Here is a 12640-nt window from a genome sequence, read left to right as displayed (position 1 = left end):
AAAATTAATTGAAACTGTTAAATATAATTCAGGTACGCAGAGGTTTAAATAACATAAGCAATATAGCCACTGTACTTAGCAAAAAGTATTTGATATTTTTTATATAAGCCTTTTTATTCCAAACCAAATTTCAATGGGAAAAAAAAAAGATCTATTTCTCACTTGTGGGTCTCCATATTGTTCAAGTTGAGCAACAGAATCAAAATTAAAATTTGGGTTTGTGCCCACAGAGAAAGAGTCTGGTGGTCAAAGCACAAACACTATTTGCTGTAAATCTGCTCTGCAACCCTGGGCAAGTCATTTCGCCTCTCTGTTCCAGTCTCCTCATCTGTAAAAATCAAGATAATACCCGACTTGTGGGAATGGCAAGTGGAAAAAGAAAAGTGAGGGTGCTTTTACATGGTTACCATTGATCACTTGTTTGTTTTTTTCTTTATTGGTTGCCTTCCTTGAATCACTCGGTATTGGAGGCTGGGATTAAAAAGCAGAATAGTGCATACATGCGAGGGGTCCCTTCTCATTGTCTTAATCTCATAGGGACACCTAGTTTCCAAGAACTGAGAGATGGTGTCCCTATAGGGGGCCCACTGGGAGGTAGAGTGTCTACACATCAGGCTTAAGATGTCTACACTTCAGTAGAAATGCAATTTTCAAGGGCCCTGGAGTTTGTTCCTAGGTTTGGGATGAAAGGGACAATAGGCAGGTTTACCTTCAAAAGGCAGTGCTGGCTTCTGTAGCTTCCTCACTCCATCCGGAGCCACCGCTTTGAATTATACATGAGGCGCTTGCAGGAGCTGTGATGATTTTTCAAATATTTCTCTAATTGATGAGAAGGGCTTTGATAAATTGCTGTGGAACCAGGAGCATCTGATCACAAGGAATTCTGTCTTGTTCCTCCTTGACAGATGTTTATTTGACTTAAAGGGAGAGCAGGGTCCAAAGGAACTACTTTTCTCTCCTGGAACTTTTATTCTATTGAGGGAAAATAATTCTATGAAATGCCATGGTTTTGTTTTTAAATCCAAACATGGGGAGTTCTCCAAGGTCTGCGGTCTTGTGCCTGCCACGTTCAGATGAAGGACTTGAGAGCTCACAGTGGAAGGGCAAGATCCCTGAGCAGCATGAATTCTTGCTTCCCCATCACATCCTCATGGCTGTGAAGGTGGAGAGGCACAAAACCTAAGAATCACCTTTCCGCACTACCCAGATAACAGTCCATATGACATTGTTCTGGATTCTCACTGGAACTTAAAAGGAAACTTTCACAGTGTCCGGAGCCCTCTGTGTCCTGCAAATGAAGGAGGAGGACATCCTCAAACTCCTTGCATCAGGAACCCAGTGAGGTAGCACCAGCCTTGACTTCCAAGTGGAATAGAACATCTACAAAAGGAAGAGGGATGGTGTCTCCGTCATAAATCTGAAGGAGACCTGGCCGGAGCTTCTGCTGATGGTTTGTGCCATTGCTGCCACTGAAAACCCAGCTGATGATCCAGTGTCATATCCTCTGGGAACACTGGCCAATGAATTTGCTGCTGCCCCTGGAGCCCCTCCTACTGCTGGCCGCCTCACTCCTGGAATCTTCACTAACCTGATCCAGGCAGCCTTCTGGGAGCCAAGACTTCTGGTGGTTACTGATCCCAGGGTTGACCACCAGCGACTCACAGAAGCCCCTGACACTAACCTGCCAACCACTGGTCTGTGTAACACAGACACTCCTCTGTGCTCTGTGGACACTGCCATCCTGTGCAATGATGAGGGAGCTCACTCAATGGATCTGATGTGGTGGCTGTTTGCCCAGGAAGTTCTGCACATGCATGGCATCTCCAGTGAACCCCCATGGAAGGTCCTGCCTCATCGCTGCTTCCACAGGGATCCTGAAAAGACTACAAAGGAAGAGCAGGCAACAGTTGGCAAGATTGTGACCAAGGAGGAATTTCAGGGTGGATGGACTGCTCCGGTTCTGCAGTTCATGTCTGCTCCACCTGACTTGGGGGTTTGAAGGCATGCAGGTGCCCCCTGAGACTATTCAATTAGACTGGAGTGCTCAGCCTGCTGCTGAAGACTGGTCTGCAGCTCCCACTGCTCAGACCACCGAATGGGTAAGAACAACCATTGAGTGGTCTTAAGCTGTTGTTCCTCAAACTCTTAAAATGGAAATGGGTTGATGGCAAAGAGGTTTTTTTGAAAAAACTCACCTAAGAGCCAGGATACATGGGCACCAACCCACCAGAATATCAGAATGGACCTCAGCCACAGACAAAAACAGTGGCCTGCAGAACCAGGCATTAATTTCTGCTTGCTGGCTTGTGATGGGGTCCAAGGGTACCAGTGAGGAGCATCAGAGAGGTGGAGTGGAGGAGGGCAGGATGCGGGAAGATGAGTACTAACCTGGGGCCTTGAGCAGTGACTTTTGCTAATGCTATGCAGATGTTTCACTACCTTCCCAGACGTGTCTCCCCCAGCGCGGTTCTTAATGAACACCTCCCTAGCTCCTCTCCCTAAAAGAGTACCTCTGACTCTTAGCATGGCATTTCAAACCCTTCTCCATCCCATTCCAACCCACTTCTCCCACCTTATTCCCCCAATTCCTCCCCATTCACCATTCCCCTGAGTTCTAGCCCCTTCCCATCCATTACTTATGTAAGTCATAGTCCTTCTGTGAAGTCTGGCCTGACTCTACTCTGATTCTGGGCTCTGCACTTGGTCATCACCTCCTCCATATTATCACAACACTGTCACAAAGGTCTGATCTAGAATTTAATGTATCCCATTGTGATTTTTGTAACCTGTGTTAGACATTAACCTGCATATGACATTACTCTAACCAGGGGGATTTCTTTGGCTCTTGTTCCCACCAGTTATTGTAGGACCTGAGGTCACCTCCCCTCCCCAACTTCTCCAGTTAGTTCCACCATGATTAGAGTACAATTCTTGTGAGTTATTTAAGGGGAATCTCCTTGCCCCTGGCTCCTGCTTCAGTGCTGAGGAACCTCTGCTAGCCTCACACTCTCCACCCACCTTGTCTGGTGAGTGTGTGGGAAGGAAATGGATGTGCAGGGCATCTTAGTCCATTTAGGCTGCTATAACAAAGACACCCGAGACTGGGTGGCTTAACATCAAACATTATTTATCACAGTTCTGAAGCCTGGAAAGTCCAAGATCAAGCTACCAGCAGATTCAGAGCCTGGTGAGAACCTGCTTCCCAGTTCACAGAAGGCCATCTTCTTACTGTGTCCTCACATGGTAGAAAGGGGTCTCCTTTACAAGGACACTAATCCCCATTCATGATGACTCCATCTCAGACCCAATCACCTCTCAAAGGCCCCACTTCCAAATAGCATCCCACTGGGAATTCGGTTTTAACAAATGCCTTTCGGGGAGACACAAACATTCAATCTCTAGCACAGGGACTTCTTTCCTTCTTGCTACATCTATCACCTGCAGAGAGCACATCTCTACAAGCCACAGGTTTTTCAGAGGGTGGCTAATTTAACAGAGCCTGTGTTTTTCAAAACTACTATGATTAGATGGTTGAGTATCATCCCAGGTGCGTTAGCAAGCCTCCCATCTAAAGCAAAGTAATATTCACCAAGTTGGCTTTATCAGGATCAAAGGCTACTGCCTGATCCCTTCCTGAGCAATGGGTGAAAATATGGGGTGTTAGTTTTAAGTCTCCTCAAACCCCCAAAGTCATAGATCCCATAGTTACTGAAAGGGTAAAAAGAAAATGCTATAAATGAGTTTATGCACATAAATTCAATAACTTAAATGAGATGGACTTATTACTTGAAAGCAATAAATGACTAAAAGTCACCTAGGAAGAAATAGATAATGTGAATAGTCCTAAATTTATTAAAGAAAAAGAGTTTGTCATTGAAACTCCAAGCCAAGATAGTTTTATTACCATATTCTGCCAAATATTTAAAGAAAAATTATACTGATTGTATATAATAATTTCGAAAAAATAGAAGGAATAACCTTTTGACTCATTTTATAAGGCCATCACTACTCTGAAGTCAAAATCATACAAAAGCAACACACGAACAAAAAACTATACACCAATACCCCACTTGAACACGCAAACATATTCAAGAAAATACTAGCAAAATATATTAAAAAATAATACATGACAACAGAATTGGATTTATTTCATGAATGGAAATTAGTTAAATGTTTTAAAACTAATGAACACAAGCTATAGTATTAATAGGTTAATAAAATAAGAAAAGCCACACAATCATATCAATCGGTGCAGAAAAAAATTAACAAAATTCAACATACATTTGTGACAAAAATTTCAGCAAACTATGATTAGAGGAGAACTTGCTTAACTTGATTTAGAGTATCTACAAAAATGTCATGGCTAACATCAAACTCAATAATGAAGGATTGAATGCTTGCCTTCCCAAAATAGAGAACAAGGCAATGTTGTTCACTCTCCCAGCTGCTATGCAGTATCATACGAGAAGCCCCAGCACAATAAGGCAAGAAAGACAGAGAAAAGGCATACAGATTTTAAAGGAAGAGCTAAAACTATCCCTATTCACAGGCAACGTGACCGAAAAAACCCCACAAAGAATCTACAAAAAACAAAATAAAAATACTTATTATTTAGTTTAGCAAGGTTGCACGATATAAGGTCAACATGAAAAAAATCTATCATATTTTTATATGCTGGCAATAAACAACTGGAAGCCAGAATTTCAAAAATCGATACCATGTACAAAATCAAATTACTTATATACAAAATTCCCCCAAATTAAATAAATCTAAGAAAACATCTTCAGGACTTGCATGATAAACATGACAAAATGCTTATTAAAGGAATAACATCTAAATAAGTGGAGAGACATACTGTGTTTCTGGATTGAAAGACTCAATATAGTTAAGACGTCAGTTTTCCCTCAAATTATTCTATAGATTTAAGGCACTCCCAATCAAAATCCCAGCAGAATGTTTTGTAGATATGGACAAGCTGATTCTAAAATTTACAGAAAAAGGAACTAGAATAGCCATAACAAATTTGGGGGAAAAAAAAAAAGATTTAGAGACGTGACACTACTCCATTTTAAAGCTCCAGGAATCAAGAGAAGACTGTTTAAAGTCCCTTGGACTGGAAGGAGATTAAACCAGTTAATACTAAAAGAAATCAACCTTGAATATTCATTGGAAGGACTGATGCCAAAGATGAAGCTCCAATACTATGGCCACCTGATGCAAAGAACTGACTCATTGGAAAAGACTCTAATGCTGGGAAAGATTGAGGGCAGGAGGAGAAGGGGGTGACAGAGGATGAGATGGTTAGATAGCATTACTGATTCAATGGACATGAGTTTGAGCAAACTCTGGGAGATAGTGAAGCGTGGGGAAGCCTGGCGTGCTGTAGTCCAAGGGTTGCAAAGAGTCAGACATGCCTTAGACACTGAACAACAACAGCAAAATCAAGACTGCAGGGCTTGGTAAACAAGTAAATTGATAAAACGTAATAAATAACCCAGAAATAGGTACAAATATGACCAACTGATTTTTGACAAATTCAATAGAGATGAGATTATCTTTTTAAGAAGTAGCAATGGAACAATTGAATATCCATTGCAAAACAAAACAAAAAAAAACCAAGGTCACACATTCTTTACACAAAATGGATTATAGATCTAAATTAAAACGATTAAACTTTTAGAAGAAAACATCAGGGAACATCTTCAGGACCTTGAGTCAGGCAGAGTTCTTAGAAGTGACATTAAAAGCATCATTCATTAAAGAAACAAATTGATGAATGGGCCTTCATTAAAACTTTTTTCCCTATGAAAGACACTGCTAAGAAAATGAAAAGACGAACTACAGACTGAGAGACAATATTTGTAAACCACATACCCGACAAAGGACTTGTATCCAGAATACACAAATAACTCTCAAAGCTCAACAGAAGGAACATAAACGACCCAATAAAAAAATTGGGCAAGCAATTGAGACACTTCCCCAAAGAAGACACACAGATGGCAAATAAGTTCATGAAATTCAAAATAAAATAAACATCCAAGATACCATTAGAATCTATCAGAATGGCAACAACAAAAAACAAACAAAATCCCACAAATGCTGGTGAGTATATGGAGCAACTGGAACTCTATACATTGCTGGAGAGAATGCAGAAAAGAAGTCATTCTGGAAAACAGTTCAGTAGTTTCTTTTAAAGTTAAACATACACATACCGTGTGACCTAATGATCCATTACTGGGCATTTACTCAAGAGAAATAAAAACATGTTCATGCAAATAGCACTCCATTTATAATTGCCCAAAATGGAAACAGCCTAAATGTCCTTCAGTGGGTGAATGGATAAACACACTGTGGTCCATTTAAACACTGGAATACTAACTACTCAGCAATAAAAAAGAAGGGGTTTTTAATGCATGTCACAACATGAGTGCATCTCAAAGGCATTAGGCCGAGCAAAAAGCTACCTCATAAGTTTACATATTGTCTGATTCCACTTACATGACATTCTGGAAAAGGCAAACTGTGGAGATAGAGAATAGGTCAGTGGTTGCATGGGATACAGGTAGGGGGGTTGACAACAGTACGAGGAATTTTGTGGGGGGATGAATGATGGAACTGTTCTGTATCTTAATTGTGATGGTGATTACAGAAATCTATACTCATATAACTATAGTCACACACGCACATACGATCCCAGCAGTATTCTCCACCAGCCTATGATGGTCACATTAGCTCCATTTTTATCCCGCCCTCCCAAGAAGGTCTGCCTCCAATGGACTCCTTGTTTCAAAGGTTCCATGAAGACCTCTAAGCACAGCCCCTGCTCCCAAGGCCCACCTAGCAAAGCTCCCCAGGAGGTGGTCTTCCTTTGCTGGCCCAGAATCTGGTGCTACCTCCGGCCCTCGGTACTGCCACCAGCACCACCAAGCACCCAGCCATCAGGCAAGTCTGCCAGTGCTGAGGTGCTGCACTGGGAGATGCCCCTTATAAGCCTCTCGGCAGCAGGAGAAACTACATTTTGCACTAATGGGAAAAAGAGATATGCCCCATTTTCTGCATCACACTTTCACAGAGACGTTGCAAAGTGCTCCCAACTTACGAACATTTTTGTAGAAACAGCTCATTCATTTTTACTTCCACTAACAGCTGAGCCCTTACCCCCATTTTTTTTCATCCTTTGCCCCAAGACGCTGGGCTGAGATGAGTGGGAGACGCCAAACTGTAACTCAGACACAGATCTCCCTCCAACCCCTGAGGCTTCCTCTTCCTTTAGGATCACTGGGGTCCCAGGAAACAGAGGATCTCCCAAAGGCATGCATACCCTAATCACTTGAACCTTAGAATGGGTTATGTTACATGGCAAAAATGACTTAGCAGGCATAATTAAGGTTATGGGCTTAAAACATGGAGAGCATCTGAATTAGTTGGGTGGGCCTGGCTCTAATCGTGTGAGCCTTAAAAAGCAGAGAACTTTCTCAAGTGGAGACATAAGAACTGAGGCAGAAGCAGCCGAAGAGATCGAAGCATGAGGAGGTGCTGTGTCATTGCTGGCTGTGAAGACAGAGGAGGCAATGGGATGAGAAAAGTCGGGGGTCTTACCAGGCTGACGGAGATCTCCCACAACACCCAGGAGGGAATAGGAGCTCAGTGGGGCAGCCGCAAAGGACAGAACTGGGTGAGGCTGGGAGCAGAGTCTCCCCTAGCACCTCCAGAGAAGAGTCCTGGCCAGTCAACACTCTGACCTTGGCTTCGTGAGACCTGGATTGGAGAAACCTGCCCAGCTCACCCAGACTTCTGACACACAGAACTGTGAACTGATAAACTCAAGTGGTTTTTGAGCCCCTAAGCTTGCAATTGTTTTTATGACAGCGATAGAAAACAGCTGCAGTCATCATGCAAATAAACTCCCAGCAGGCCCTTCCAACACACCCAGACATGACTGAACCCCCACTCTGGAGTCAACCTGGGGCCCCTCTGGAATGTCTGTTGTCTCTTCTGTATGCTTCATCTCCTGGTCCAGCAGCCTTGTCCCCAACAAAGGGGTGGGGGCAGCAGGAGCTGGTAGATGTGTCCCTGAATCAGCCACAAAGGGACCCTCGCAGAGCCCGAGAATTATTTAATTTGAACAAATACATTCTAACTCCTCCTTCACAAGCCCACCCCAGATGGTTCATGGCTTCAAATTGAGGCAACCATTCAAGTTCCCTATCAGCCTCCTGTAAGTCCCTTCTAGGATGCAGGCAGATTGTAAACAGTGACCAAGGAGAAATGGGGCAGGCTTAACCTACCTCCTCTGAGACCCAGAGCCAGCCCTGTGTCCCTTCCTTGGTTCAGTTTTCCTCTGCTGGAACATGAGGGGGAGGCCCAGATGGGCCCCAAATTCCTTCCAGCCTTAGGGATCTAGAAATAGAAGACGCCCCAACCCCCACCTTCACCACCACCAGGCTGTGCTGGCTCCTGAAAAGGAAACACTGGCTCAGCCGGGAAGTGGCAAGGAGCCCACTCCAGCAGGAGCCCTTCCGAAACAGAAGTCAGGAATGGAACATCCCAGGACGTGTTTGAGTATCTATTCAGTGTTGCAGCGGAATCATGTCCCCCCAAAGATGTAATGAAGTACCAACTCCTAGAATCTGTCAATGTGATCTTATTTGGAAAAAAGGTCTTTGCAGAGGGAATCAGTTACGATAAGGTTATTGGGGTGGGCCCAAATCCAGTGTGGTTTGTGTCCTTATAAGAAAGGAAAAGACAGAGACACAGGAGGCAGATGACCATGTGAGCCAGAGGTAGAAACTGAAGTGATGCATCTACGATCCAAGGGACCCCAAGGCCACCACCCCTGGAAGTTAGCAAGAAGCAAGGAAGGATTTTCCCCTACAGGTGTCAGAAGGAGCATGGTCCTGTCGGCATTTGGATTTTGGATGTCTCCCCTCCAGAACTGTCAGAGTGACTTCTTATGGTTTTAAAGCCAGCTAGTTTGTTGTCCTTTGTTACAGCATCCTTAATAAACTAATGAATCCAGTTGGCCAGTAAATGTTTTTCGAACCATGTGTCAGGCGGTGGCCTGGGCACTGCAGATAAAGGAGGAACCCAAACAGATGAAAGTTTCTATCCTTGGGACATTTTCATTGAACTACTGTTCCGAGGGAACGAGGAATTTGTTGACAAGGTATGGTTAGGAATTTAGAGAGTGTCCATAGCCTCCTTGATTTATTTGGAATGAGATGTGCAGTGCTATTTTCTGGTCACTTTCCAAATAGAATCACAGAATTTTAGAGCTGGAAAGGACCTTTGCTATTTCTCTGGGCCAAAGTCATGATTTCTCCAGTCTGGGAACTTATGTTTAGAGAGAGGAGATGCTGGGACCAAACTAACTCTTCAAGCTGGGGTGATGCATGCCCAGGGCTCCAGTCTGTGGATCTTGGGCTGGAAATGAGGTCCATGTGGACCATGGAATGGCGGGGCTGGGGAATGGGGTTTTCTGGGACCCAATGTTGGGGACTCCCAGGGTGCTGGGAGTTCGGGGCTTGCTGAGACAACCAGGAGGCTCTTCAGTGGTGAGAGGACACCCACCGCTCCATCCCGGGCATTTCACTGTTTAGGACTGCTAAAGGGACACGGGGCAGAAGAGAATGAGTTAGGGTGACATTGGTCTGAGTCCTAAGAGTGGCTGAGAGTGAATGAGTTGAACTGAGAGCCTGCTGCCTGCCAGGTATCTCCTGTGCCAGACAACTCTGCCCTACTATGGGAGGCGAAAGGCACCAGGGGGAAGGAATCTCTGGAAGGTAGAGGCATGGGGAATAGTCTCACTCCCCAGCTGAGGCCCAGCCTAGCTGTCGGGCTGAGGACCCAGCAGGGACAAGCAGGTAGGGATTAGTGGTGAAGCCTGGCCTTTGGACTCAGACAGACCAGAGGTCCATTGCCAGTGGCATGACCTTGGGCAAATTAAGTCATCTCTCTGGGCTTCCACTTTCTTCATTTGCAAAATGGATATGCAGATGACTAGTACCTTCCTCCAGGAGCTGCTGGGAGGATTAAGTGGGATGGTCAATATAACTCGTTTGCCACAGTGTGGAGTTGGGGGGGACCGCCATAGGAATTGCCCACAGTGCAGTGCAAGGAGAAGCAGGAAGAGACTGAGGAGGGAGGGAATAGGGACACTGTCCAAACTGAGGACAAAGAGTGTGCAGCCAACGCCCTCCCCTCCCAGTGGGCATCACCATGTGGGGCCTGGGCCAGAGCAAGAAGACAGGAGTGTGGAGCAGGATGGCTAAAGCTCTGCTTGTCTTCCAGTGCCACTGTGCCCTGGCTTCAATCCTGGCTTGTATTCTGTATATTATTCTGGTCCCATCTCTTTCTCAACCAGCTGTGATCTTTGGTCCTCCTATAATTTCCTGGGAAGTAGCATCCACAATAAAAAAACACAGAAGAAGGGTGACCATGACCACTCTTTCTTATTCCCATTAATAGTACTGGGGTCAGTACTATATCAGCCTGGATATTTCCTATTCCCTCATCCCTCCCAATAAGATCCTTCACCAGGTCAATGCAACTAGAGATTATCATGTTAAGAGAAGTAAGTCAGAGAGAGAAAACCAAATGCCATATAATATCACTTATATGTAGAATCTAAAACATGACACAAATGAACTCATCTATGAAACAGAGACGGAATCACAGATATAGAGACTAGACTGGTGGTTGTCAAGGCGGAAGGCTGGGCTGGAGAGGCATGGGTTGGGAGTTTGGGTTTAGCAGATGCCAACTGGTATATATAGAAAGGAAAAACAACAAGGTCCTACTGTATAGCACGTGCGTACGTGCCGTGCTAAGTCACTTCAGCCGTGTCCAACTTTTTGCGACCCTATGGACTCCTCTAGGAGTCCTGCTAGACTCCTCTGTCCATGGGATTCTCCAGGCAAGAATACTGAAGTGGGTTATCGTGCCTTCCTCCAGGGGATCTTCCTGATCCAGGGATTGAACCCGTGTATAACACTGGGAATATGCTGTGATAAACCACCATGGAAAAGGATATGAAAAAGAATGTGTGTATGTATATAGTTGAGTCACTTTGCCCTACAGCAGTGATTAACACAGCACTGTAAATCAACTATACTTCAACTTTGAAAAATGAAAAAAATCCTTCACCAGGTCATGCTGATTTGACCCCTTAAGCATCTCTTGAATTTGTCTATCTCTCTCCAGCTCCCTCATCATCACTCTTAACAAAGTGCCTAACATCTCCCTGCTGTATGGATAACCAGAACTCCTCCTAAACCGTTGTCTTTTCTTATCTGCCTGTCCCTGTTCCCTACCCCTCATCCACCAAAGCTGTCAGAAGGGCCGTTCTACATACAGATCTGAGGAACACTCTCAGCTTCACACTATTTGATGGCTTTGCATTACTTTTATGAGGAAGAACCACGCCTAGCCTGTCCTACAGTGTCCTCCATCCTCTCCACGCTCACTCTCCACTCACCCCACACTCATTGAGCTTCAGTGACCTTGGTCTTCTTTCAGCTCATCCATTGTGCTATGCTTCTCCCTGCCACAGGGCCTTTGTACAACATTTCTTACCCTTTCTCCTCTTCTCCTATTTACCTTCTCATCCTTTAGGGTTTAGTTCAGAGTTCACTTTCTCATGGAATCCTCTTCTCCAGATTAGTTCAGTTTTGTCTCTTCACATTTGTCTCACATCAGCCTGTATTGTCCTTTCTAGTATTTTCTCATCTTATTATGTAGTCATGTGTGTAGTTGTCTGCCTACTAATCAGGCTTTAAGAGTTGAGAGAGCAAGGATGTTTCTCCTTTGCTTAACATTTATTCCAGCCCCTAGCACAGACTAGAACATGGCAGGAACTAGTGAAGATGTTGCTGAATGAATGAATGACTCCCTCCCCCACTCCCTGCCAGAGAAGGCAGCTTTTCCTGTGTGCTATCTGTGTAGCTACCAAAATACCTTTGGTTATTATCCCGAACTAGGGCTTCCCTGGTGGCTCAGAGGTTAAAGTGTCTGCCTGCAATGCAGGAGACCTGGGTTCGATCCTTGGGTCGGGAAGGTCCCCGGGAGAAGGAAATGGCAATCCACTCCAGTATTCTTGCCTGGAGAATCCCATGGATGGAGGAGCCTGCTGGACAATAGTCCACAGGTTTGCAAAGAGTCAGCACGACTGAGCGACTTCACATGGTTCACATTTTCAAGATATCACATTTGTACCCAGGCTCGTACAAACACACATCCCTTAGAAGCAGTCATTGCTCACAATGCTTTTGATTGACCTTTTCATCAGAGACTCACACGTTGCCCAGGGTGAGTCTCTGAACTGCCCAGGGTGGTGGGAAGGAATCAGTGGAGAAAGAGACTGGAAATGTGCTTGGGGCTCCCAGTGCTTTATCCTAGTGCTAGAGGAGTCTTGCTGGTATTTAGCAGGAGAATACTGTGCTTTGACGGCTCCCAAGATGCTCAGACACGCATGCACATGAAGCTCTTTCTGGAGCTCAACGTTCCTGTTTGAACTGAGTCCCTGCATGAACACTGGGGTGGACGAGGAAGGGGCCTGGAATGGGGATGTGTTGGCTGGGAAAGACCCACCAGCACTTAAGTGGCAGAGCTGAGGCCAAGCTCTCAGTATTTGAGTGAGATG

At 44.8% G+C, this 12640-nt stretch overlaps 1 pseudogene; it reads left to right on the top strand.

Moving 5' to 3' along the window:
- Nucleotides 1-1027: 1027 nt before the first annotated feature.
- Nucleotides 1028-2126, top strand: LOC110143801 (small ribosomal subunit protein uS2 pseudogene; annotated as a pseudogene).
- The last annotated feature ends 10514 nt before the right edge of the window (nucleotides 2127-12640 follow it).

This window comes from Odocoileus virginianus, chromosome 7, assembly GCF_023699985.2.
Source record: "Odocoileus virginianus isolate 20LAN1187 ecotype Illinois chromosome 7, Ovbor_1.2, whole genome shotgun sequence".
NCBI lineage: Eukaryota > Metazoa > Chordata > Mammalia > Artiodactyla > Cervidae > Odocoileus > Odocoileus virginianus.
Note: the sequence above shows the minus strand (reverse complement) of the source record. Positions and strands in the feature narration are given on the sequence as shown.